Source organism: Melanostigma gelatinosum (genome assembly GCF_949748355.1).
Source record: "Melanostigma gelatinosum genome assembly, chromosome: 11".
Lineage (NCBI taxonomy): Eukaryota > Metazoa > Chordata > Actinopteri > Perciformes > Zoarcidae > Melanostigma > Melanostigma gelatinosum.
The window spans coordinates 14,333,953-14,361,090 of NC_136644.1; the positions used below are offsets into that span (position 1 = coordinate 14,333,953).

Consider the following 27,138-nt stretch of genomic DNA (forward strand, 5'->3'; position numbering starts at 1 on the left):
ATGTTTCTTCAAAGGTCAGCTGTGGGGGAAGAGCAGGGGTGTCCTCTATCTCTCATGCTATTTTTGCACCGAAGGCTCCAACTAGCCTGACGGCTTTTCACGGGGGAGATTGACTGACACTTGAATCGTCCTTCTGCTCAAGATTACAAGGTGGTTTCCAAAACCCCGTCCGAGATCTATTCACAATCTCTGTTATGCAAAATACATTTGTCTGTCAAACAAAAAACCTCAACACTGTGTTGATGTGTCCTGTGCCTATTTTCTGTTTTCTAGGTCTGCCTACAGTTTTGCAGTGAGATTGGATCAAGACCAAAGATGCAGTGGAGGGATTGGCCAAGAACTCCATTATCTCAGCAACAAGGAATGAGAAAGGAATTAAAACATCCACAACAAGGTCTGTCACACACCAGCCGCACTGGCTCCTATCTTCCCATGTATATAACATCTTATGCCGCACAAAATCCACTTTGAAAATCAAAACAGCCTCCCACTTTGTACAGTGTCTTATTTCCTTTCACAGCGCTGACCCAGCAGCCACAGCAATATCAAGGGTACACTTTCCCTGAGTCGGCCGATCACATTCCATCGTCAGTCAGCCATGAGGGAAACGTCCGTGTGACAAAAACAGGGTGTGGAAAAAAAAGAGCAAAAAACAAAGTGGTGTCTTCATTATCTCCAAGCTCCGCCGCCCGTGATCGAGGCCAGGGTTAATTGCTGTTGATTAGACGTCAGTACGCATGGCTGAGTGAGCCCACAGATCTCACTGAGGGGACCACAGAGGGAGAAGAGGAAAGGATGAGGTCGCTCACAGACAATGATGTGAAATCAGTATCAACTGTTCCTCCTCGGTGGGTTCAGCTGGTCGGGAAGTAGATAAGGAATGTAGATGAGGCAACATGTGATCGGCCTCTGTGTGTGATTACTTTGGCCCAGTTTGCTGGTTGTTGCGTAAATTAGGAATTTTGTGACTCAAAATTTGAGGTTGGAAACATATGCCATGAAGAAAAGAAGGTAACCATGGGCATGAAATAATACTCAAACATGCTAAAATATTTTTGTTGTCAGATGTATTGCAGTTAATAATTTATTCAAAGATCAATAGGGATGTTGGTGTGCTGGTCTCACGGTCAGTCCACCATTTTGGTCCTGATTAAAATATCTCTGCAACTATTTAATGGATTGCCATGAAAATGTGCACAGATCCCCGAGGTGCCCAGGAAATGAATGCTAATGAGTTTGTTGATCTGCTGACTTTGTTTTCCTCAAGCGCCACCAGGTCAAAGTTTTTACTTAAACTGTGAAATATTTTAACATCTACTAAACATTTAGCACGGACATTCATGGATCCCAGAGGATCAATTGTACGAACTCTGATGTTCGCCCGACTTTTCCTCTAGCACCACAGTCATCATGGTGATTTATTCACAAACATTTAAATTCCCCTCAATACGATAAGACAAGCATAACATTTGGGTTCATGAATGCATACCTAACTAATGCCACTCCCATCAGCTTCAGCTGTACTTTGTGTTTAGTGCTAATTAGCAAATGTTAATGTCTGAACGCACAAAACTAAAATGATGAACAAGCTAAACATTATAACTGCTTAACACCTGGATGTTAGCATTGTCCTTGTGAGCATGTTAGCATGCTGATAGTATTTCGTTCCAAACACCTTCTTTTGTATCTTAAGTCCGAAGTCCACTGATGCATTGATGTTCAGAAATTCACACAGATTTACAGACCCAACACTTTCTACTTATATGAAATGAAAACCGCCATCACTAAGACTTTAAGGCTGGCATGTCGCCAAAGTGATGTCTGTCTCCGTTTGTGTGTTATAGATAAACAGGCCCCTTGGTCAACCCCTGGTTGTATTCATCTTTAATGCATGATTTCTATCGGTCTTTTCCTTTTGTAGCCATAATAATAACGACAATAGAGGTGCTTCAGACAAAGGCAGGAATGATAGGCAGACAAGGGAGGGCAGTAAGTTGTAACCTTCACACCCTTCGCAAAGTGTGAGCTCGCTCTGTTTAAATGTACAAGATCAAAGGGTGCGTCGCAAATTCTTGTAGCTTCCACGTCATTTGATGTTTCGGGGAGGCAAATTATTGTGGTGATTACAGTAGCTGTACACAACCGGTGGAGCAGGCCAAACAAGGGTCCTTGTTGTGACTCTCAATTAGTGGTGTGACATCTCAGCACCCACCGTCTAAAAGCCATCCCGTAATGAGAGAGGCTGTTTGGGCTGATAAAGTGATTTGGCTTGGTGGGCCCTTTCATCTGCACCGCAGTGGGGTATTTGAGGCTTCTGGGTATTCTCTCTGCATATCCTCACACATTCCCTTTATTGTGACAATAGTGCCACAGTGTTCAGCGATTCAAAGAGGCTATAGGCCTACTGCACTGTGAACAACTTTAAGTCGATTGTCATATAGACGTGTCACTATGACTTGGGTGCTTCTATAGATAGCATTTACAAGGATATACTAAAAAATGCAGGCCTGTATGGGTGGCGCTTTAAATCATATAAAATCATATAGACTATTTTATTCGTTTTTCCCTGAGCACCTGTACTCTGAACAGTTTTTAGTTATCACGCCATTAGCAGTATTCTCATGTTGTCTGAATATTCAAACACCCAACCATCACTGTAGTTGACGACGCCGGCGTTGTTTTTTTGTTTTGTTTGTGTGTTATTGAAAGCCACAGGGAGTTGAAAGGATAACTTTGCCTGTGGGAAGGACGGAGCACCAGAGGATCAGGTTCAGCTCTATTTCTGATAACACTTTGCATTCTGCAGGCACCAGTGACAGCTCTGATGCCTCGTTTCATTGTCTCTTTCATGTCTTCAGTATAAGCAGCAAGGCCGGGATGGTGGTAAAGCGATGGCTAGCGGACTACCACAGCAGTGAGAGATTGAGATGTGATGCGTTTCTGCCAAGGTGATGAACAGAGGCACAAGAAGGATGTTAGTTTTCAGAGACTCCAGGTTGTCTCTTATATGTAAAAGAGGTAAAACTATGTCATGTACAATTAGCATCATGCCAGGAATCTTTCACTGTGGTTGTACTGTATGTGTTAGAGAAGAGCTGGCTCAATATGAGGGTTGTTATAAAACATCAACTTTGTAGAAGCAAGCATTACTTGAAGGATAAGTTTAGTGATAGTCTATATTTTTCTTTTTGTCAAGGAATCCCAAGAAACAAAAACAACAATCAATTGACCAAAAAGTATTATATCCAAAACCTGATATATGTTATTCCCAACCCAGTTGCCATAATACACTTTTGGCATTGTACATTGCTGCAAACCATGGATACTTTGCCCTGTTTCTAAAAATTTAAGTTTTATTGAGGGACAGACTTTCACGTCGATTTTGGTGTTATCACGGGATTTATTGACAGTAAGAAAATGAACAATATTGTCAGCTTTAAAATTGAAGTGCATGTAAATACTGTGATTGTGAGCTCAGCAAGATGAAGCTCAAAGACAGGGTTAAGTTCATCAACACAATTTTGTGGGTTCTCTGAGCTCAGTACCAGAGAGCACATCTCACACTCTGAAAGAAAGTTTCTAAACCTGCAATGTCCCTTTCCTAGCTTTATTCCACTCTATGCAGGGCATTGTGTTGACCTGGAAACAGCTATTCACTGCTGTGAGAAAGCGGCCCCTGGAACGCTCCTTCTCACTGAGAGAAACATATAACAGTATTAGATCTAGTTTAATTACACAGGGGCTTGCGGATGGGCCCCTCTTTTCTTTCGGCGGTGAAAATGCTTTGCGTTTGTTGTCGGTTCAAGGCTCTCTAAAGGATGTGCTGGCATGTGTAGGGTTCTGGCAGAGAGGAAACTTGCGGTGGGGGGGGGGGAGGGGGGTGGTGAACTGTTATTGTTTGAAAAGCGTGTAAGCGGCCTTCACAACACAGCATCCACGGAAATGAAGCAAAGACAGCGAGAGAGAGAGAGAGAGAGCAAGAAAGAAAGAGGCAGAGAGAGAGAGCAAGAAAGAGAAAAAAACTCTTGCGCAGCTTTGACTGATGACTTAACAGGCGAAACCGAATTTGTCTTTTGCTGGGAGATGTCAGATGCCTTGCCAGTGAGAGAGCGAGATGGAAAGAGGGGGGGGGAGAGAGAGAGAAAAAGCACACCACAGAATATCTCCTGCGTCTTTTTTGCCCTTTCTTTTCTCCTCCGGTTTAAGACGGCTCGGTGAATGCAACAACATCAAAGGCATAGCACTCAGAATGTACATTGTTGTTCCAGTAACCACATGAAACAGAAAGGGAGCATTGGAGAAAGGCTGGGAGAGATGGAGCAAGTTTCTTTCTTTCCTCGTACAGAAATAGGGAGCTATGGAGGGAATCGGTTTAGAAACGGTAGAAGATTAACTCTTTTATCTCTTCATTTCAAACGTCCTCCATATCCACATCCTCCACCAGCTAACAACTGTCAGGATCTTCATGCCTGACCAACACCACTACAAAGCAGAGGTGTCTCCTGTATTAGGACACATATAACTCCTCCACAAACAGAGCTGATGAGAGTATAAATAGAGCCAAAGAGGAGGTTTATGTAGCCTCAGTCCTGACTCATTGTCATTAAGAAAGCCCTCTGTAATCGGAGCTAAACTTAGAAAGCTACGAGCTCTTACTTTTCCACAGGCATTCCACAGTTGTACAAAAGAGGAGCATAACGAAACAGTCCCAAACTTGTGCCTGAACGTAACAGGCTTTATTCCTGCCTGGCCTTATCTTCACACAGACCACCCAGGAGCAACAAGTCAGTTCTCACCTTTAGAGTGTGTGCGTGCACGAGAGTTGTACTTTATAAGCGCAAGTGTACGCCTGCGTCTGTATACAGTCCTGTGTTTGTGTGTGCGTCTGTGAATGAATGTGTTTTCTGTGTGTGTTTCTACCTCCCACCATCTGGGCCCTGTTTGGAGAGATTTTCTGTAAAAATCACAGTCACGCCGTGGCAGGATTACCACTGTGAAAAGCAGCACCTGGAAGAAACTCAGTGCTCCTGCTCCTCTCCCTCAGATGCTCAAAGAAGTTTCTGGCTTCCCAGCTTGAGGCAAAGGATTTGTTTTTGACCTACATGGGCGTCCTAGGCCTCATGTTCCCTTCAAAAAAAATCAAAAAAGCAAAGAACACATCTCAAATTCACACTAGGCTACATCCAGCAAGGTTACAGTACCACCATATTACAGTAGATAAACGTGTGTGTGTGTGTGTGTGTTGTTAGATCCTGGGATAGTTCTGGCCCGATACAGGGCTACTTACTGACTCAGCTCTCTATTAAAAGATTGTCGAGCTGGTGTTCTGGCGAGGGAACTCGCCTGGCTCCGCTAACTGCCGTTACTCCCGACGTCTACCCTGCTTCCTCCGGTCTGAGCGCGCACGGCCGAGAGACCAGTCCTGGCCCCGGGCGCTCCCACCAGTCGCGTCGGTTATGGCAGCTTCTCTCTTATGGATCCGTGCTCTTGGTAAATGCCAGGTTAGGTTTTAACGGCTAGGATTACTTCTTTCTAAAACCGTAAGGGGTTGTTAAGTGGATTCGGTCGCTAGGATAACCTTACAGAACTCAGTTGTTAGACATACAATGGCTTTAACTTTTTACTGCCACGAGGAACTTTTTACTACTTGAGCAAATGAATGCACTGGAGAAATTTACTTTAAATGCAGATTAGATATTTATTGCAGGTTATATTTAGTTAGTTTGCAAGGGTTAAGCTATAGCTCACATAAAATGTCACTACACTTGATTCGTTACTTTAATTTTCTTCTTCGATTATACTCATTAGTTTTAGATGCCGAGACGGCTCGGTTGGAGCTGGATTTCCAAAGGGGCGATGAAAAGGTTCTTTTGGAGTTGTTAGGAGCGAAGGTCCGGCCAGACCCTCGGTCCTCCCGCTCTGCAGGGGAGTCCGCTCAACAGTCCTCAAAACTCTTCTTGACACCCCCTTCTTGAGGTCTCAGGCTGCCGCATTGTGCCCCAAGTAATCCTCTAGGAACTCATCGTCGTCCTCGGCGGTGATGATGAGAACGTCGTCTTCCGGTGATGATGGCTCTGATCCTTGTTTCCAGCTGTCGATCACCACCAGGCCATCCAGGCCTGGTGGCTGGAGATCCAGGAAGGTGTCGTCATCTTTGGCATCCCTCAGCTGCTCGTCCAGGCTCAGTACTAGGGCTATCACATTCTGGTCCAGAATGCTGTCTGGGGAGAGGGAAGCCGGGGTAGGGAGTGGGCTGGTTGATGCTTCGTCCTCGGACCCGCGATAAACCGCTAATCTTTCAGGGATAACCTCCACCAGCTCTCCGCAGTCCTCGTCGTATCCCCACATCCCCATCAGATTTGGTATTATTCCTACGGTCTCCGTCTGGCTGCCCATGTCTCGGTGTTCCACACTTGTGATGCTTGCTGCGTCGGTATCTTCTTCTGGAGTTGGTGCGCGGTACAGCACCGCTGGCAGGCGTGGTCCAATGACGACGAAGCGGCCATCGGTGAGGTGGGTGGTGGACACTCGGGTGCCATCAGGGTACTCCCATATTTTTGTATATACTGGGCAGTATATACCATCAGTGTAGAGCAGGACCCCTGGTGAGGTTCTCTCAGCGGAACTCCACACGGCTTTTGCCTTTGTCTCTACTTCCATACAGTCGACCACATTCATTGCAGGTATATAAGGGGTACGTCCCTTGCAGAAGATGCCGCTGGCTGCTCCTATCGGGAATTGCCCCAGGTAGCACTGGGTGCACCATAGGGCCTGGGTTACCTCCCACAGGTGCAATATCTGCTCCGGGAGGATCCCACAGCAGATACAGCGGGCATCCTCCTGAATGATGTTGAACACAAAGACTTCATTAATTATTACATTTTCAGCGCGTTTTTACAAGCAAAGCTAGCAAGCAGGGGGTGGTCTTATTTTCATCCTTTTTTAAGGCCCCCTCTCAGCATTGGAGCGCTTTGTAGAGCGCCTTTCAGCCAGAGAATGCAGCCATGGAGACGCCAACACCATTGGAGGAGGTGTTAGGCCTGGGCTTGTAGGCCCATCCCTTCTTGGAAACAGAGGCTCATACATCATGAGCCAAGCTGCTATCCCGATCGATGATTCCGAACCCGCCCAGTAGATGGCGACAGTTATGCCCCAACCTATGCCCCAAAGAGCAATGGCGCCAATCTTGTGGAGCCAACGCCCTCTTCCTCTTTCCTTTATAGCCATGGTCATGACCACGAGGTACGCCAGTTCTGAAAATGCCATCATGGCCTCGACGATTGCCGAGACCAGCTTCAGTGGGTTGTATAAAACTGCAGCGACGTCAATCCCCAACCAGATGATCACCATTCCGGCCTTTACTAGACCGAAGCGAGTGGAGTCGATGTGGACTCTCCCCAGGAGGTAAGTAGCGAACCAGGACAGGGTGAGCCACATTGATCCTCGATAGATGTTTTCAATCACTGTTTTCAGACACCCTACAGCTAGGGCTAGTATTCTTAGCGGCTGATCTACGGACCATTTGCCCATGCAACAGTAGAAGAACCATATGATCTCAAGGACCCAAAAGTCCAGTTCGGTTAATCGGATCACTGGCCTGCAGATGCGTGCTGCGTCAGAGGAGTTCAGTTATACTCACTCCGAAGGTGGTCATTTCTGAAGGTTCAGTGGTTGTGGCCTTGGTGGCGTTGGTCATCTTGGCTATTTAAGATTATTTGTTCTTTTTTCAGTATGAGGCTCTTGGTTGTGGTTCCGGGTCTGCAATGGCTATGGCGCTCCAGTGGTTCACCCTTTATAGGTGGGTAGACTCCTCCCTTGTCCGTGGGAGGAGTCTCTCCTTTACTTCTCCTTTTTCCTTCAACTTCCCCTTAAAGCACGAGGCAACAGTGGCTGCTACCCCGCCCTTAATGGCGGCACAGATTATTAGGCCCACGATCACAATTCCAACGATCATCATCAAATAAGGCCAAAGCCAGGAGAACAAACTCCCCATCCAGCCCCTTATGACCGTGAATCCTTCTCCAATCTTCCCTGCCAATTCTTCCACCACGATTGTTGCGGTCCCAACCATGGAGGCTCCTGTTAGTTCGATCCAACTGCACTCGTGTTCTCGTCGGCCGCTCCCGCAACTCAGCCAGTGTTCTTCTGGCTCGTAGCACGTTCCATTCCCATAGAGGCGGTTAGCCCCTACCCATTCAAATCCTTTGTCTTCTTTACCCTCGCAGAGGCTTTTCCTGAAGGCGTGGCCCTCAGCTAGAAAGACTGTAGGGTCTGTTACTGGGGGAATGATTTGGCCGTTCACATTCACTCTGTCTTTCATGCGATGGACCAGGATTAAGTTGGTACAGCTGCTGGTTAGAGGCCCTGACCATCTCCATTTCTTGTCTTTATCCTTCACCCAGGTTACCTCTTGCACGTGGGTTTCATATTCAGCTCCATAGTGGTTCTGGCAATGGTCTTTCCATCCTGGCACAGTCTCACAATGTCCCCCGGCCAGGCTGATGTTGCAGGTCGTGTTTCCTCGGTTGCATTCCATCTTCCAGGGCCGCGGGCCTATATATGGTTCTGGTCGGCTCCAAACCCCAGGCCAGATGTCTCTTTCTTTCGAGTATACTGTAGCTAGGTACTGATACTTCACCCAGTAGTTTGTGGTTTGAGTTAGACATGGCACCACCCATTCTAACACTTCATCCTTCTCTAGGCCCCACCAGGTTGAGCTGTCGTCCCTGGTGTGTGCCTCTTTCCATGCCTGCAGGGTTCCTTTGATCGTCTGATTCGTTGTCAGGCCCGTGCAGTCATATAGCCATGTTCCCCAAGCCCGGTACAAATCCCCTCTTGGGGCTGTCATTAAATCCTCGGGTTTCGGCAGCTTTTGTACATACATATCGGTTGTCCTTGGTCCCAAAAGGCCGTAGCTTGCTCTGGAGTATCCCTGCGTGAAGGCCCCCTTGAAATGCGTTAGCGGGGTTATCCATATCCATGGCAGGGTGTTGTTGCGCCACTCCTCGTGCTGGGCATTAGGTAGGGGTAGATAGATGTTCTTATGAGCCTGATACTGTGGTTTGTTTACCGGAGTTATCACGAAGTTGTTCTGCTTTTCGCAATAAAATAACACATTCCAGAAGCACTTATCTAGGAGAGGGAGCTTGTTCGTTTTACAATGCCTCGTCCATATCCTGCTCCTATTTCTCCGAAGACTGTCACTCGGCTTGAATTGTGGCGGCGGCTGCCATTCTTTGTCCTCTTGATTGTCCCCTTGAGCCGTAGGTAGTACTTCCTCTTCTTCCTCCTGCGTGACATTGTCGGCTCGGCTTGTGGTGTTGTGCTGCTGGTGGTTGGTGGTGTTACCTAGTGGCCTCACTTTACTTTTAAACCGCCGGGGTTTACATCACGGCGGTGTGGCCTCACAGGTGAGATTGTAGTGTCCCCAGAACATTCCTTCTGCCGGTAAAATCGTCAAACACGTATCATTGCGGTGGCTCGCTGCATATGTTACCTCGGGTTTCCAGTATCCCTCGTTCCCTTGCTCTGCCCATGAGACACATGCCCATGAACAGTACCAGCCTGGGACACCGTTTTCGGGGTAGATCCAATTACACTGTGCCCTTTTTTCTTCTTCTGCTTTCTTCATCATTATCGTAATCTTCATCTCCGCTCCCAGCGTAGATACGTCATGTATCCTCCATGTCGAATTCTCTATTACCTTCTGGAATTCACCTGCCCAATCTGCTCCCTCACCCGTCTCCTTAATTTTCTGTTCCAAGATAGTCATCCATGCGATGATGGTAGCGGTCAGGTTCGGTGCCGTCCCACCCCCTTCTTGGACTTGACTGGTTGCATTAGACCCAACCTCAAGGTCCAACTGGGGCGAGGTGCTCCTCCATACAGTGAGTTGGGAGAGAACGATCGTTCCAGATTCAACCGTCCAGCATGTCTGGTCGAACCTCTTTGTGGTAGTGTGGGACACCCTTACATGAGTGAGGGCCCATGGGACACTATCATAGTAGTACAGTATAGCCAGGACGATGCTTAGTCCTGTTAGTACTGCTACTACTTTAGCCATTAAAGCAAATCCATAGTCGTTTTCCAGTCCGTAGTCGTTTACTTGATTGTTCCAGTCGCTTGCCTTTTCGTTTTAATGATGCGGGGGTTAAGGTTGAGGAGCGCCTAAATTCTTGAACCCTCCCATGTAGAAGTGGGAGATCCATGGTGCGCGACGCTGCAGTGTGGTGACCGGTAGCACCGGGTCCAGAGGCGGAGCGGTACAGCCGGAGCTGTGGCTCGAGGGAGAGTCAGGATCGTACTGAACAATCTTACCCTTCAGGAGCTGGTGATATAGTACCGATGGGTGTCGGCCAATGCTGAAGTCCAGCCCCCTCCACACCCACTTGTAATAGGTGACTACTAACGAGAAGGGGCGTGGGAGGGGTCCAATGCAATCCCCGTCCGCATCAGCACTCAACCCAAGCCATACGTACGCCTCCATGTCCTCCGGGTGGGCGAGGTTCCGGACTTGAGCGAGAGCTGCGTATAATGGCTGGCCGTCCTCCATCTGGAGCTCCGTCACTTTAGCCCACAAATCTGAGCGATTCACCTGCGCGTGCATCCAATTCCGCGATTTGGTAGGAGGCAAATCCCTCATGCGCAGGCCCGGGTCCGGGTTCGGTGGGCCTCGGCTCGGCAGGTGGTAACTCACTGTACGCAACTGCATGTCTTGGTTCTCAATAACACAGCGCGCTCTGTTTTTCACGTGGAGCGCTGTGCGGCGCTGCATGATCGGGCTGTTGGTCCAGATCATATTCTCACCCAGCCAAAGATCAACATATTCATCTTGCAAATAATCAGCATAGTTAGGACCCCACCGCAACTTCAGCATTTAGCTTTTCACGTTGATGAAAGCGGTATTCAGGATCCAGGGGGACAGGTCAGGACAACAGAGGACCGGCTGCATCATCCATGGAGATGTCCACCGGACCATGGCTCTGTCGTACTGGAGATCCCATCCTGTGCGAAACGTTCTCTGTAAATCCAACTTCCCTGGTACACTCAGGTCCGGGGAGCGCTTATATTCACCATTGCCGCAGAAATAAGCGCCGGATCCACAGAATCCTTTTCGGTATGCAAAATCTCTTAGGGGTTTGTATAAATAGACTTTTTCATTCGGCAATTGCAGATATGGCCTTTTTCGTGGTCGGAGAGACGGAGAGACTCTTTTTCTTTTCCGACCTTCTTTATTTGGTTGGTTTGGCAGCGACATGTCGACAATCAAGTTCTGTTTTCTAGCAACGATTCTTCTTAAGCGCTGCTACTGCGAGCCTTTCCACCCCGCTGCAGTTTGCGGAATGACTTCCGTGCCCAAGCGGTTAAACCCCTTGCATCTGTGCGTGGGTCTGGAGGAGGCACCGCCTCATCCGCTCTGGTCAGCTCCACCCCAACGGAGTATACACCGTCGAATGGGACCATCACGGTCCTCAGCGTCACCATGACGCGCATTGTGTGGGCCTCCCATGTAGGCGTTGCCGCTCTGGCCGCCCAAGAGCCCGGTAGTTGCAAAACACCGTCTCTTCGCCACCCCTCGGGGGTGACCGTGAAAATCGTACTCTTCTCCTTTGTCCTGGCGCCGGTGTGGTAGAAGGCGTCCAGATCCGTGATGTTATACAGGAGATTCGTGCCTCGAGCACCAGCCTCTGTGGGCACCGGGGCAAGCTCATGTATTGGCACGTCTGGATCACAAAACACGTCTTCTATTAACAGGTGCCAGGTCGTAAGTTCCCAGGGCCCCAGCCACCCCTGGCGCGTCGCCATTTCTAAGCGGCAATCGGGTAAGTTTGCTGCGGTGGCGGCGTACCCTGGTGCATCAGGGTCGCGGTAGACCCTGAAGGCCGCTGGGATCTGTACGGAAGCAAGGGGCGGGTAGGTAACCTCGGCCTGAGCTGGGCTGTATGGCCAGTTCCTTTGCACCAACTCCTTCCAAGATCCCCTGGGGCCAGCAATCCGGTTTCCTCCTGCTTCTTGTGGGTCGCCATCGAGTGGGCTCATAGATGGTGCAGAGGGTTTCCCAGTCTCCTCGTTGTGAGACATTTCAACAGGAGCTGCAGCACCTTCACCTTCCCATGAGGCGGGTGCCAGGGTTTGTATTGGCTGAAGAAACTTTCTCACCTGCCATCCCTCGGCGGTTCCAGCTTGCACCATTAGTCCATTTTGCTGGAGTACGGAGCAAGACGCACAGAGGTGCAGCCTGTGTCCATCCCATTGGCAGACACAGTCCTTAAGGTTCAGCTTCGTCCCCCGTAGATCCCACTGGATGACGAAGAGCAACCTTGGTGACATCTCTATACGGCATGAACCGCATACATATGCATCCATAACCTTCATTGGTTTGTGGGTCATACGGTTAAATTCTTTTCTTCTTCCTGTGACCCGGAGTGGTTTCTTGTTTCCGGGTCCCTGCCATGCGATGTCTAGGGTGGTCGGCAGCAGGCAGACCACACAATCGTTCTTGATTTCTCTCCATGTCAACACTTCTTTTTCTTCTGAGAGAAATCCTTTCTTTGCATATCCTAACTTCTTCAGGGCTCTTCCTGCCCAGAGCCCCGTAGTACTCCTTCTCATGTTAACCACCCCTTTGACATTGGCCACTCTGACAAAGGGTGGTGTTGTGGAATATTTCTATGAATGGTCGGGAGAAGAGTGTAAAATGTTTCTTATCAATGTCAAATGAAACAGAGTCTGGATGAACGATCAAAGTTGTAATAGTCGATTTATTTGCTTGCAAGCAAAGAGAACACAGTCTCACAGATACATCACCGTCATCTGCAAGAGGTGCTCTGACGACACAGTTCAATGCACGGACATTTATACTCAGCTAGAATGCTGTTACCTTGGTTTGCAAACAAGAATAAACAAAAGAAGACAGAAGATAATAAAAGATGTCAAGGCAGATGTTTTTCTTTGAAGCACAGTGTCCTGTCTTTCTGATAACCTGAAGGTGCTTTTAAAGCCTGTTTACAAATCCCTTTGTTATCAGTTTGCCCCACAATAAACCATGGATACACCAAGTCAGGTGCGTCCTTTGATGTCACTGTGACCTGGTTAAAGAGTTAAGTCACAGTATTGCAGAGACGGAATAAGCCTGTGAATCATCACCCATCATATATGCCTGCAGAGGGTCATGCCCTTCAGCTCATGCCCATCAAGGGAAATACCGCAATCATGACCCCTGTGTGTGTCCCCGTCTTTAAAGACAGAAACAATGCACAAGATAACAATTCACAAGATAACAGATAACAAGACACCTGGATCCGAAATTTACTAGAATCATTTAGAAGACACAAGGTTTAGTGCCTGTTCTTCTAAAACTTACATTCTTTAACCCTAAAGCAGTAGACTGACATATTTTCCCATAACAGTGGTAAAGCTTGTATGTTAGTGGCCATTCTTGAGTTCCTGGTTTTCTCCTAGTACGGAACCGGCTTCAGCTGCCCTACTCCTTGGATTCCTTTATTCTTAAGTTGAACAGTATTACTGTCCAATATCTTGACAACTATGTCGTATTCATCGTACTTGGCTTTGACTGCAGAGTTAGAAGCACCGACCTGAGCCTTGATCCAGACGCGCTGTCCTACTTGAAGTGGCACCTTTTGCTCAAGCTTGGGTTCTTTATCTTCTAAGCCCCGCCCCACCTCTTGTGACGTGAAGGGGCGGCGCATCAGCTCCTCCGCAGGGGAGGGCCTGTCACTTCGGTAGCGGTCGTTCAGGGCTTTGGCGATGTCCAGGGTCTTAGTGCTCCATTCTCTCGAGTTGGCATTTTTCCCAATCCAACTTTTCACCAAGCCAATGGTCCTTTCCACCACCCCGTTGGCCTGGGGGGTGTATGGGGGAGAGTAGATCCTCATTACGCCATGCTGTTGGCACCACTGGTCCACCTTTGCGTTGCGAAAATGCGTTCCGTTGTCAGTCCTGAGCTCCTTAGGCACCCTTAAGTAGCCACAGACTAAGTAGCCACAGACACTGCCTGCACCACCTCCTTCACATTCTCTTCTGGGACTACCCGTCCTTTGGGCAAATCTTCCCACTTCTCGATCCCAACAAAGACAATTTATCTCATCTGGACGAAACGATCCACTTCTTCGTTTCCTTGCCAATGAGTTCCTACTCGCGTGTGGGCCCTCTGGTGCACCACTTCGAGCTCCATTGTTAGCCGCAATTCGGCTATTTTTCTCCATAGGTTTTCGTGAGCTACTTTCTTGTTTTTAGCACTCTCAAAACCATTTTCTTCCCATATGTACAGGTCTTCGTTAAGGGCCTGAGCACAGTAATAACTATCAGTTATGACTCTAGCTCTTTTCACCCTTCTTCGCTCCAACTCGAGCAAACCTTCCAGTATCGCTGTCACCTCCCCGGTCTGGGCACTGCCGGGGACTTGGCCTCGTTGTCTGGAGCGCTCCTTCTCATTGTGCTTGAGAATGAAGCCCCAGTAGGCGTTGTCGTCTTGTCCTTTTCGCGATCTGTCTGTGTATAGAGTCCACTCTAACGGTTCGGATGGCGTTTCGTCCTGTGTCGTCTTTTTCTTACTCACGGGTTGTGCAGGGCCGATTTCGAGGTCTGGGTCCAGCAGGATGTCTTCCCAACGCCCCCACCTCGCGTTCGTTGCCTTCGTGCTCTCTACCGTGGCTTTTCTGAGGAATCGATGGACCTGGCTTTGCGTGAGGACCCTGATGCCCTGCCCCTGAGCAAGGTCTTTCAGGGTGCTCCAATACCTTGCCAGAACTGCCAATTCCTTCTCTTCTGCTGGATATTTCTTTTCCACGGAGGACAGGGTGTAGCTCCACAAAGTGACTATTCCCCCGCCTTCGTTGCACACTTTTACCACTGCGTCGTCGTCGTTGCAACTGACCTCTGCCACCAGCTTCGTTGTCAGGCTTCGTGGCTCCAGCCGCAAAGCTTCTTTAATGGCTGTCCGTAGGTTTTCCAAACTGTTTTGATCCGTTGCAGTCCATTCCCACTTCTTGTGGGCGTCTTCTGGCTTTTCTTTACTTAGTTTTACATACAACGGTCTTGCATACTTCTGGTAGCTAGGGACATGGTCCCTAACGTAGTTGCAGAGTCCCAGCACCTTCTGTAGTTCGTTCAGCGAGGTTGGCGGGTCGATCTGCTCCACTTTCTCCCGGAATCCGTCCGAGAGTCCCAGGTCGTTGGAGACCTGGAACCCCAGGTAGTTCACTTGGAATCGTCCAAATTGGCATTTTTTCAGATTCAATTTCAAGCCTGCCGCTGTTAGTCGTTCTGTGACTTTTCTCAATTTTTGCAGATGTTCTTCTTCGGTGTCATCTGCAATGAATACATCATCGATGTATATGGTTGTCTCTAGGCCGTCAAGTAGGTCCATTACGGCCGACTGGAAAACATTCGGAGAGTTTTTGTAGCCATGCGGTAGCCGTTCCCAGACGTACGCTTTACCTTTGTGGGTGAACGCTGTCTTGCCTTGGGAGGCTTTGGCTAGCCTCAGCGAGAAAAATCCGTTTGCCAGATCTATGCAGGATTTGTACCTTTTTAGTCTCAGTGTTTTCAGCGTCCCTTGGGGGTTGATCAGGCTGGCTCGGTTGGCGACAGTCCTGCGGTTGAGGGCCTTGAAGTTGATAACAGGTCTCCATCCTCCTCCCGATGACTCAGGCTTTTTGACTGCCTGTATTGGGCTGTTGGTGATGGGATTTGGCTCCTCGCGCACCACCCCTAGTTCACTGAGCTCCGTGACTACCAGGTCCATTTCTGCAACTGCCCCTGGATTCAGGGGGTATTTGGAAAGTATGTCTTCAAGCATTTCTTTTCCCTCCGGGGAAAAGTCGCTTTCTTCGATCTTTTGCTTGGTCACTTCTGGAACGTCCACTGGTTTGTGCCACTCCTGTGATAACGATCCCATTTGGATTAGTTTTGCCCGAGGATTTCTAGTCGCTGTTTTATTGGGGTTCGATTTTCTGGGCTGCTATGCAGCTCTTTTAGGTCCGATATTGTCATTAAATTGTAGGGTCCTAGAGCCCATACAACTCCTTTCCAGACGCCAAACGGAATCTTTTTGATGGTTCCGTCGGCTAGTTGAACAGTCAGGTGTCCTTTTGTTTCAAGGCATTTGCGGGTCATCGACACTTCAGCACCAGTATCTACCTGATAGGGCAGGGGTGTCAAACATACGGCCCGCGGGCCGGACTCGGCCCGCCACGTCATTTTATGTGGCCCGCGAATCCGCCAGCAAAAAAAAAATAATAATAATTTTTTTTTTTTTTTTTTTTACAAAAATTTAAAGTTAGATGTGAAAATAAAAATATCCCCATGGTCGAAATTATGAGATAGAAAGTCGAAGTGATGAGATGGCATGTTGTCTGTGTGCCGACATTAAAACTATCACAACAGGTGGACAGGAGATGCAACAGCCCATAAAGAGGATTTCCAACAAGTTTCTCAACATGCGTACTTCTCTGTACTGAAACGCCATCAGTCTCAGCCCAAGTACTGTTCCAATTCAAAGTTCACATCGAGCCAAGCACGGTCCTAATGCCCGGATGTGGCTCGCTCTGCCCATTTTACCCGGGATGCATCGGAGGTGACTTGTCTGTACTTGGGACAGCCAAATATCCCAGAATGCATTTTGCACCAGCAACAGGAAACAATGGCGGAGGAGAAATCACACAACTGGAAGTACGTGTTGTGGAAGTCACAGATATCCCGGGAAACTAAACTAACTATGTTAGGAGTAACGTAGTTACATTTACACCGTCTTACATTTACAACCGGCCCTTTGAGGGCGACCGTGATGCTGATGTGGCCCCAGAGTGAAAATGAGTTTGACACCCCTGTGATAGGGGATTCCATCCACGTTGGTATATATGTCGTCCCCCACCCAATAGGCATGATCCACTGTGACCCGCGCCCGCTTAGCCATTACTTTCTCTGCCCTTCGCTCCCAGCTTCCATGCGGGAGACACAAAGGGCCTGTTTCTGCTCTGTTGTCAGCTTGTTGTAATCCTCGGAAGAGAGATAACCGCTCTTGTTCGCTGGTGGGGGCCATGGCCCCTCCTGTTGTTGGTCAGGCGGGGTCCTGTGGTAAACGCCCTGCCTCTGATACCCTTCTTGCCTTTGAGCACCCTGCTCCCTTTGGTAGTGTCAAGAAGAGTTGAGCCCACAGGGCTGCCTCGGTGTAACATGTGGGCACATTCAAGGGAGAGTCAGGATATAAAAGCACAAAGCATATACTCAGAATAAAGTGTAATCAAAAGATAAAGTGTATGAATTATATAACGAAATGTTTAATCAATATGTAACGAATGTGTAATGCATAGAGTGATTTAACAATTGTAATAAGTGTTTAACAAATGTCTTGTGTAACCGGAGCTGCGATAAAAGTGTTTGTCAGGATGACTTGGCAGAAAATAGGAAACAGATGTTATGGGTGGGGTTAGGAAAAGACTGTTGCAAGAGATGAGTCATAGAGGCATGAGTCAGGATGAAGCCTGGACATGTCCGGACATGTTCGAACCCAACGCCCTCTCCAGAGGGTGGGGGGATGAGATCATGTATTGAACAAGGGGGGCCGACAAAGCCCGAATGATGGATAAAAGGAGACGTTTGCAGGCAATACACTGGGATTTCAACACGGGTGCCGTCCAAGTGCACCGATGAGGAGATACGGACGATCGCAACTGATGTATTGAGGACTTCGTCTCTGTTCACGGAAAGAAGACCGCTGTTCGTGGACAATAAGATTTAAAGACGGAGGTTTCCTCTCCCCACTGCTCGATTCTTAACAACTGGACAACGGAGAAGACGCAGCAGCCCTAGAAAGACTTTGTACTGAGTTTTGAGGACTGTTGAACGGACTTCGCTGCGAGAGCAGGAGGGCCGAGGGTCTGGCCTGACCTTCGCTCCTAACAACTCCAAAAGAACCTTTTCATCGCACCATTGAACATCCAGCTCCAGCCGAGCCATCTCGGCATCTAAAACTAATGAGTATAATCGAAGAAGAAAATTAAAGTAACGAATCAAGTGTAGTAACATTTTATGTGAGCTGTAGCTTAACCCTTGCAAACTAACTAAATATAACCTGCAATAAATATCTAATCTGCATTTAAAGTAAATTTCTCAAGTGCATTCATTTGCTCAGGTAGTAAAAAGTTCCTCGTGGCAGTAAAAAGTTAAATCCATTGTATGTCTAACAACCGAATCCACTTAACAACCCCTTACGGTTTTAGAAAGAAGTAATCCTAGCCGTTAAAACCTAACCTGGCATTTATCAAGAGCACGGATCCATAAGAGGGAAGCTGCCATAACCGACGCGACTGGTGGGAGCGCCCGGGGCCAGGACTGGTCTCTCGGCCGAGCGCGCTCAGACCGGAGGAAGCAGGGTAGACGTCGGGAGTAACGGCAGTTAGCGGAGCCAGGCGAGTTCCCTCGCAAGAACACCAGCTCGACAATCTTTTAATAGAGAGCTGAGTCAGTAAGTAGCCCCGTATCGGGCCAGAAGTATCCCAGGATCTAACAGTAGCCTTGCGGACCCCTCTGGAATCCTGGCTCACGCTGGTAGCCTTGCGGGGCTCTTTGGAATCCTCCTGGCTGCCTTCTTGGTGTCTGTGAAGGGCCGGGTCCCTCGGTGGGCCTCGCGTTGTCATACGAGGGCCTGGGAGCCGGTGGCTTCGGTTGGTTTCCTTTCTCTCTTTTGTCTTCCAAGTGCTTTTTCTTCAAATCCCACTTTCTTACTGTTTCTTGGATTTGTTCTGTGGTGCTTTTGTTGATGTTTAGGGTCACGAAATCGATGTCATTCATTAGGCCCTTCGTCAGCTTCCTAAGGGCTTGCACACTTCTTTCTGGCGGAATCGCCTGTTGCAAGGCGTACCATGCCTGGGTGAGAGTTTGCCCTTTTTCTAAGCTTTTTCTTGCCTTGTCGATTTGTGACTCCTCATCTTCGCAGTCTTCCAGCACTAATCTTCGGTAGTGCTGTTCCGCGGTTTCTTCGGGACCCATCGGTTGGTCCGTCACATGGGCCAGCCACAATCTTTTCGCCTCGTCGTTTGTGGAGCTGGATTTTACCATAAGCCATTTTTGCGTCAGATATTCTTGCACCGATTCTTTTGGGTCTCGGTTGGCCACCATCGCCTTGATCTTTTTGAACTCACCAAAGCTCTGGGTGGAGGCTTGCATCTTTGTTATGCCGTCATTGTCTTCAGCGGTGGTGAGGCAGCTGCTTTGTGCGAGGCCCTGCCCTTGAGATGGCTGTTCGTCTTCGCTGTCCGAGATGTCTTTTAACAGCGCTCTTTCTTCCTCCGCAGCCAGCTTCCAGGCTGCTTTCTTCAGGCGTCGTAGCATGACATCGTACACGATCGCCACAAAGCCCGTGCGGAAGTTACCCGTCAGCTCCGTGGCTTTTGCAAGGGAGCCGTAGGTCGGGGTCATCAGAAAATTCTCCCATTCTCCATTTGTTGCGTAGACCATTGTTCCCTTCATTCCCTCGAGGTCGTGCAACCATGTCCCTGGAACATCATAACTTGTTTGGCTGACCTCTGGAACATAGGCTTTTCTTCCGCCTTTGGTGGTCATGGGCCCATATTGGTCATCTCTGGCGATTCTTTGTGAAGCCGAGAACACTGAATGAAGGGGCAGTGTGTTCTTCTTGCCTTTTCTGCTTCCCTGCTTCAGGTCTGTTACTCCTCCGGGAGCCTCGTATTCGATTGAAGTCAGGCTTTGCACCGTGTCTTCTTCGTCTGAACTTTCAGCTGCGGTTTCTCCCTCGCCCTCCCTCTCTGGTCCTTCGGACGGTGAGGCCGGCTGATTTGGTTCTGGTGTTCTCTTTGGAGTTCTGGGACTTGCCCTGCTCCCGTCTGGACTTAGGAACCTTATGATGGACCCTTCTCCTCCTGCGTCGTAGTGCATTCTCTGCAGGCCGACAGAGTCCGCTGGGCTGGTGATCCCACGCTGTGATCTTTTTGGCACGGGGGTTTCCACATCGGTCTGCACCGCTACTTCTCGGGGAGAGGTGATTGGAGTTTATTTTTTCTTTGGAGGTTTCTCCTGGCTTGAGCTGACTTGTGGACGTCGCTCATCTCGTCTCGACGGACCGGGTGTCGATTCCTGGTAGCCCCTCTGTTCTGCCGCTTCTTTCTTTAATCGTGCTGATGATGGGAGCCGTGGCAGAACTGCTTTCACAGCTGGGGCGTTTTCATCCTCGTATTTTGGCTGTCCTGCCCGCCAGTTGTTTGGTAGGGTTTGCCTGCCTCTTTCACCAGTTGCTTTCTGAACCGGGAGATATGAGGCTTCAGATGTGAGTTGGTTAAGACAACCAGTTCATGGCTGTCTATGTCCCAAGGCTCTCCGTAGTGGTTATATGCGGTCAACCCTGTCTGGTTCGCATACTTTTTGGTACCTTCGGGCATCTTTCTTAATATCGGAAGATAAGCTCGGGGAGCGAGCATGTCTTTTCTTAGACTGAGCTTTCTTGAACTACCCTGCCACTGGGTCCTTGAACTCCTTCAGGACCTTTCTTACTGCAGCGGGAGTCCCGGTTTGGAAAGAAGGCGGGAGCCGCTGGTGCCTCTCGCCTTCGTTCAGCAGTGAGTCATCCCCCTCCATTTCGTCCCCGTTTTCACTGCTGTCTTTGTCTTCCTCTTTTTCGGACCCGGAGGATGCCTCTGACCGCGAGTCCACGGAGGCCTCGGTGTCTTGAATGCTGATCCGATCTTCGCTGATAGCCTCAGTGTAGCATGGTTGTTTGGCTATGTATGCTGCTATTTCGTCTTGCTCTTTTTTATTTTCTTGGTAGCGGGAGGTGGCTTTTACTTTCTGCTCTATAGTTAGCCACCCCGCTCCCATTTCTGTGGCCAGCATCTTCACGACCGAGTCGTATTCTTTTGACGGGCTAATTATGGTGACTATTTTTCCTTTAATGACTTTCATTACCACGAGCCACCAACGTAGCCACTCTCCCACTTGCTTCTTGCCCTTCGGGGGTCCTTCACACCCTACTACTGCTGCCACCATTCCTGACGCAAGGGTGAGGGGAGCGAGATAACCCCCCTCCTTTGTGCAATAATCTTCTACTTTTTCTCCCACCTTCTCCTTATCTGCTTCTTCATGCAGGTCGATTAGGTGTTGTTGGACAGAATCGTCCCACGTGGCCCATCCTTTTCCATTTAGGATGATCTGATGTGGGACGTTGCCTCTGTCGTCTTGATCCGGCTTCGGTCCTCCCGATGCCGCTCCGCTTGCTCCAGCGCCGTCCTCCGCCTGGTCCTCGCTGCCGTCCGCTGCTTGGTCCTGGGGCGATGTCGCTGGCACGTCCTGCTGAGCAGTCGTCGTCTGCAGGCTGCCTTTGTCGCCATCGGGTACGTTCTGCGGTTCTTCCATCTTGGACTTTGTCTTTGTCTTTGTTGTCTCGAGTCGCCTTCCTCCCAAAGCCTCTCGTCGCGTGTTGAGGAAGGGATGGGATCAGGCTCTGGTCCCTCTACAGGTCGGATGAGTCTGGTCGATGCTCCCCGTCGCCTGCGGCTTCTCCTGTGCTGGCTTGTAAATACCACACACAGCTTCGATTCGTGGATGTCTCACAATCGGACTTCTTCGAGGCTTTCTACCCAACGCCTCACCTCAGGTCTTTTCGTACACGAACGACAGCCTCTCTCGGCTGCCGGGGTTCTTCTTTTGGACTCAACGTACTCCTTTTCCGTCGAGCCCCACGTTGGACATCACGTGTTAGATCCTGGGATACTTCTGGCCCGATACGGGGCTACTTACTGACTCAGCTCTCTATTAAAAGATTGTCGAGCTGGTGTTCTGGCGAGGGAACTCGCCTGGCTCCGCTAACTGCCGTTACTCCCGACGTCTACCCTGCTTCCTCCGGTCTGAGCGCGCACGGCCGAGAGACCAGTCCTGGCCCCGGGCGCTCCCACCAGTCGCGTCGGTTATGGCAGCTTCCCTCTTATGGATCCGTGCTCTTGGTAAATGCCAGGTTAGGTTTTAACGGCTAGGATTACTTCTTTCTAAAACCGTAAGGGGTTGTTAAGTGGATTCGGTCGCTAGGATAACCTTACAGAACTCAGTTGTTAGACATACAATGGCTTTAACTTTTTACTGCCACGAGGAACTTTTTACTACTTGAGCAAATGAATGCACTGGAGAAATTTACTTTAAATGCAGATTAGATATTTATTGCAGGTTATATTTAGTTAGTTTGCAAGGGTTAAGCTACAGCTCACATAAAATGTCACTACACTTGATTCGTTACTTTAATTTGCTTCTTCGATTATACTCATTAGTTTTAGATGCCGAGACGGCTCGGTTGGAGCTGGATTTCCAAAGGTGCGATGAAAAGGTTATTTTGGAGTTGTTAGGAGCGAAGGTCCGGCCAGACCCTCGGTCCTCCCGCTCTGCAGGGGAGTCCGCTCAACAGTCCTCAAAACTCAGTACAAAGTCTTTCTAGGGCTGCCGCGTCTTCGCCGTTGTCCAGATGTTAAGAGTCGAGCAGTGGGGAGAGGAAATTCTCCGTCTTTAAATCTTATTGTCCACGAACAGCGGTCTTCTTTCCGTGAACAGAGACGAAGTCCTCAATACATCAGTTGCAATCGTCCGTATCTTCTCCTCAGCGCACTTGGACAGCGCTCGTGTAGAAATCCCAGTTTGCAGTTTGCAAGCATCTCCTTTTATTCATAATTTGGGCTGTCTGTTCTGCCCCCTCCTCTCCAACACATGATCTCATTCCACCACCCACTTGTGGGCGTTTGGTTATGGACATGTCCAGGCAAGTCCAGACAAGTTCAGACTTATCCTATATTATGCCTCTATGACTCATCTCTTGCAACAGTCTTTTCCTAACCACACCCAATAACATCTGTTCCTAACTTCACTCTTTTTGCTAACTCATCCTGACAAAACACTTTTCCTACATCTCGGCTCCGGTCACACAGAACATTTGTTCATCAGTTTTTACATTTGTTAAATCACTCTATGCATTAAACATTTGTTACATATTGATTAAACATTTTGTTATATAATGATCATACACTTTATCTCTTGATTACACTTTATTCTGAGTATATACTTTGTGCTTTTATATCCTGACTTTCCCTTGAATGTGCAAGCATGTACCAGAGGCAGCTCTGTGGGCTCAACTCTTCTTGACAGTGTGTGTGTGTGTGTGTGTTTACGCCATACATATCATATTTCCATGTTTTTCTTTAATGGCAGTCCAAGGCATTATCCACACTGATTATCCACACTGAGATATAAGCCTGTGAATGAAAGAGTCCAATAATCCCAGATGGAAATTGAGTCGCCGCATCTCCACAGAAGAGTTCCCATTAGAAATAATCTTAGTCCAGGATTAGGCACAATTAAAACTGTTTTGATGTTCCCACACATACACATGTGTAATGTATCCATAGTTGTGGAATTTCTTCATAGAAATTCCTTATGCAGCATTAGTAACTATGTCGCAACTTTATTTGTATGCAACTTCATCAGCTGCAAAGGGACACTAGGCAAGCTCTCATAATCACTCCTGTAACTGAGGAGAACATCCAGTGTTACATGTTTGTATGTCAGCAGCTCGACTGCCTCTCAATATCCAAGTACAGTCAGATGCCACTAGGTGGCCCGCATCTCAGGCGAGGCCCTTAATAGTTTGATATAAAATGCTTTTTGGGTCCCTCATGAGTATCTGTCAGGTTTATTTTAACCCCCTCTGCTCTTGGTTGAAATCTTCAAAACTATTGAAGTAAACTCTCAAAATTGTTATCTGAGACAAACTGGGATAAGAAAAATACATTTTGAATTCATGCTGCAGATACCACGTATCTAATACCAGTGTTTAATTGATAAGCTGTATGTTTCACTGTGTGGAAGTGACTGGGATCATTCTTTTTTTGTGTAAGGCAACATCAGGATTGACTTAACATTGTTTCCTAACTTTGTAAAACAAAATGTAACAAATAAATAAATACGTATGAATGTATGAATTATTATGTATGAAAATAATGGTTTCCAAAACCAGATCGGACCATTGTCACCAATCCAGCTATGTGAGTTCATATCAGACCAAAATCAGACATTACGCTTAGTATCATTGCAAATAACACCTTAGCCAGCTAACACATTTATGAGTTGTCTTTGACAATTTATCAGTAAATGATCATGTGTAAGTGTCTGAGTTAGTGATTAGTATGCCATGATGTTGTTGATAGATGGAGGATTGGTGAGGATTGGTCAATATTGTGTGTAGCTCCAAGCTGGAGCTGTTGCCTGTCTTTCTTTGTGGTGAGAGTTGAATAAGGTCTGTAAATAGATACCCTGTATTCAGAGCTTTTCACTGAGAGAATGTGCCTATATATACAGAGTTCACAACCATCACAATACAGTAATTCAAAAGCTTAGCTGGTCTCTCTGGTCTGGATCTCCTTCTTTCCTTCTGTTTCTATGCATGACTGTATATATTTTTTCAAAGAGTGTGTATTTCTTTGAGCTGTACCATGATTGCACACACAGTCTCCATTCATGTCCCCCAGCCCCTCGACCCTACAGCCCCACGTGTCACTGTTAACCATTTTGTCGTTCGCCCTCACTCTTGAACCACGGACCCTCAGACTGGTGTCTGGCAGTGTCAGGGTCTAATGTTGGTGACATCATCCTTCACAATGAGTCCACTGCCACCTCCAGCTCTACTGTCCATTGTCCGCCTGACAGTGAGCGGCCTTGTTCTGGTGGAGGATGGCGCTGGCGTGGCACGCTCCCTCTGTAAATGATGAAAGAGAGCGAGAGGGCTTCGCTGAAAGCGCGGGCCTTGTTTGGCCGACCGCGCTGGACGCTGAGCTGATTGGAAGGCGCCTTTCTCCCCTGACAGTAACTTCTGTGATGTGTGGAGATAAAAAAAAAGAAAGAATGTGTTTGATGTCTAGATTTGTATAAATACCCTGATGTTAATCATTTTACAGCGTTAATCACATTTGACGATAACATAGATCCTTGTGTGTGTGCGCCAGCATGAACAAATCTATTCTTTGTGTGTAAATATGAGCCATGGTATACATGAGCATGACTGTTAGTATGTGAGGATTTATTGTTCTAACGGTGAGTTTGGAAGAGCATTCAGGGTTCTGACGTCAAACAAAAAAAGCCATCTTCAATCTCCTCTGCAGGCTTTACATTTTTATGACACTCCCGTGTTTGTTTTATCTTGAGGATGTGGGTCTCTTTTAGTTAACAAGGGGGCGCGTGATTAAATCTTCACATGTAGTGGTTTAACAACATGCAATTAAACCCTGCCACACAGAGTAACAGCCATACATACTTTGATAAATCCACATTTAAGAGATGTAACGAGAGAACTTTTCCATTATTCGCTGGTGATTGAATTTGCTGTCTCAGTCATTAACCTGTTGTACATACTGTACATATGGATGAACTGATTAGTGGAGATAGTTTGTATTTCCCGGAATTCCACAGGGATCCACATCTGGAATGGATTTTTTTTTTTTTTAGTACGTTATGAAAGCTCCAGGCTGCTGAGCTGAAAGCTCAAATGAACAACAGCAGCTCACATGTTGTGATTTTTACCCAAATTCTCAGAGTCAGGTATAGGAGAGTCGCTCCATGGTGGTTAACATGTAAGCATCTGGCTGCGATATTACTAAGCTTCTAAACAACTCTGATAAAGTGAAGCGAAAGAATATTTTTAGCCTTGACTGAATGTCTTTTTTTAAAGCAGATGTCTTGTCCATCTTTCACAATCTGTTCTATTAGATATTGATGTGTGATACATTTGATCTGATGTGGGTGTTTGATCATCTGTTATACCTTTACTTGCTGAGACAGTTCAGGGTCTTTTGTGATGTAAATTCAACATCCTATAGCCTGTGTCCTTTGAAGGATGGAAGAGGCTCAGACAGACCTAGACAGAGATTTTTCTCAGGAATTCACCGTAGCTGTCATAGAGACGAAGCTCGCCCCTCTCCCTTGTCAAAAAAAAGAAGAATCTTGCTTGCTTCCACACCATATGGAGAATTGTCCCAATTTCTTTTTCCTTTATATCAAATGCAATGCGTTTCAAGTCAAACCTTTTGTAGCATATACCACATGCGATTTGGGCTCTTGTGTGGCGACGCAAACTTTGTGACTTTTTGATATTTCGGTGAGTGCTGTCTGACAAGTTTCTGTCACTCACACTTTTTACCTTTTTTCTCTCTCCACCAGCAAACATATTTTCTACCCCATCGATTGATTAGCATACATCAAGCAACTGTCGTCATGGCAAAACTTAATTAGAATCTTCAGTACTTTCCCCGTGTCTTTCAACCAGCAGCTCTCAGCCACATCAACACTAGACACGCTCTGCGCCAGACAAAGTTAAATTGAAGCACACTCTAACACTATATATAGATAAAATGTCACATCTTTCAAGAGACAAGGCACCTTCGAAGTCGTCAATACAGAGCGCGTTATCACGGGCAAAATAACTTTGAAACTGGAGAAGAGAGTAAAGATGAAACGATTATTCTCTCTTCCCACTTTGTGCTTGAAAGAGGGAAAAGGCGAGATTATTCTAAAGTGGGTAGAAGCATTTAAGGGGCTTTCTTTTTGATCTGCCTGTCCGTCAACGAAAACGAAGAGCACCTCCTGATGCTTCTGATCGTTAGGTGTCCTCAAAGTGTCTCAAAGTCTCTTTGTTATCGCTGAGTGCGTCGATTAAAGGGAGGAATATCATTTATTCATTTTGCCATTGAGCGAAAGAAAGAAAGGATTCAAGAGCTTAGCGTTCATTTTCGTCAAACTCTCGAGGTGCGGTGATGAAGTCAGCTTTCTTTTGAGAGTTGAGGTAAAAAGATGTGGAGTGAAAGTTTTTGCTCTGCAAATTTTGAAAGGCCCCATTGAGATGAAATAAATAGTGATCACACTTTATTAAACTTTTCTTTTAACAGCACCCTGTAGGACGACAGTTCTGAGAAGCATTCTGTCGAACAAGGTTTTGCTGATGGTCGTAGCTAATACATAAAAAACCACACAGATACACACAATCTCTCTTTCTATTATATGATATATCTGTCTGTCTCGTACACACACACACACACACACATACTCAGACTGAGAACATATACAGTCTAGTGCATGTTT

The 27,138-nt window shown here is 47.6% G+C and overlaps 1 protein-coding gene across 1 annotated transcript in view; it reads left to right on the top strand.

The window, feature by feature from the left end:
* Nucleotides 1-277: 277 nt before the first annotated feature.
* LOC306784724 (axin-2-like) overlaps nt 278-27,138 on the top strand; it is a 71,773-nt gene continuing 44,912 nt past the window's right edge. The window contains exon 1 of the mRNA XM_079278822.1: nt 278-394. The gene's annotated coding sequence lies outside the window, so the exon portion shown is untranslated. The remainder of the gene's footprint in view (nt 395-27,138) is intronic.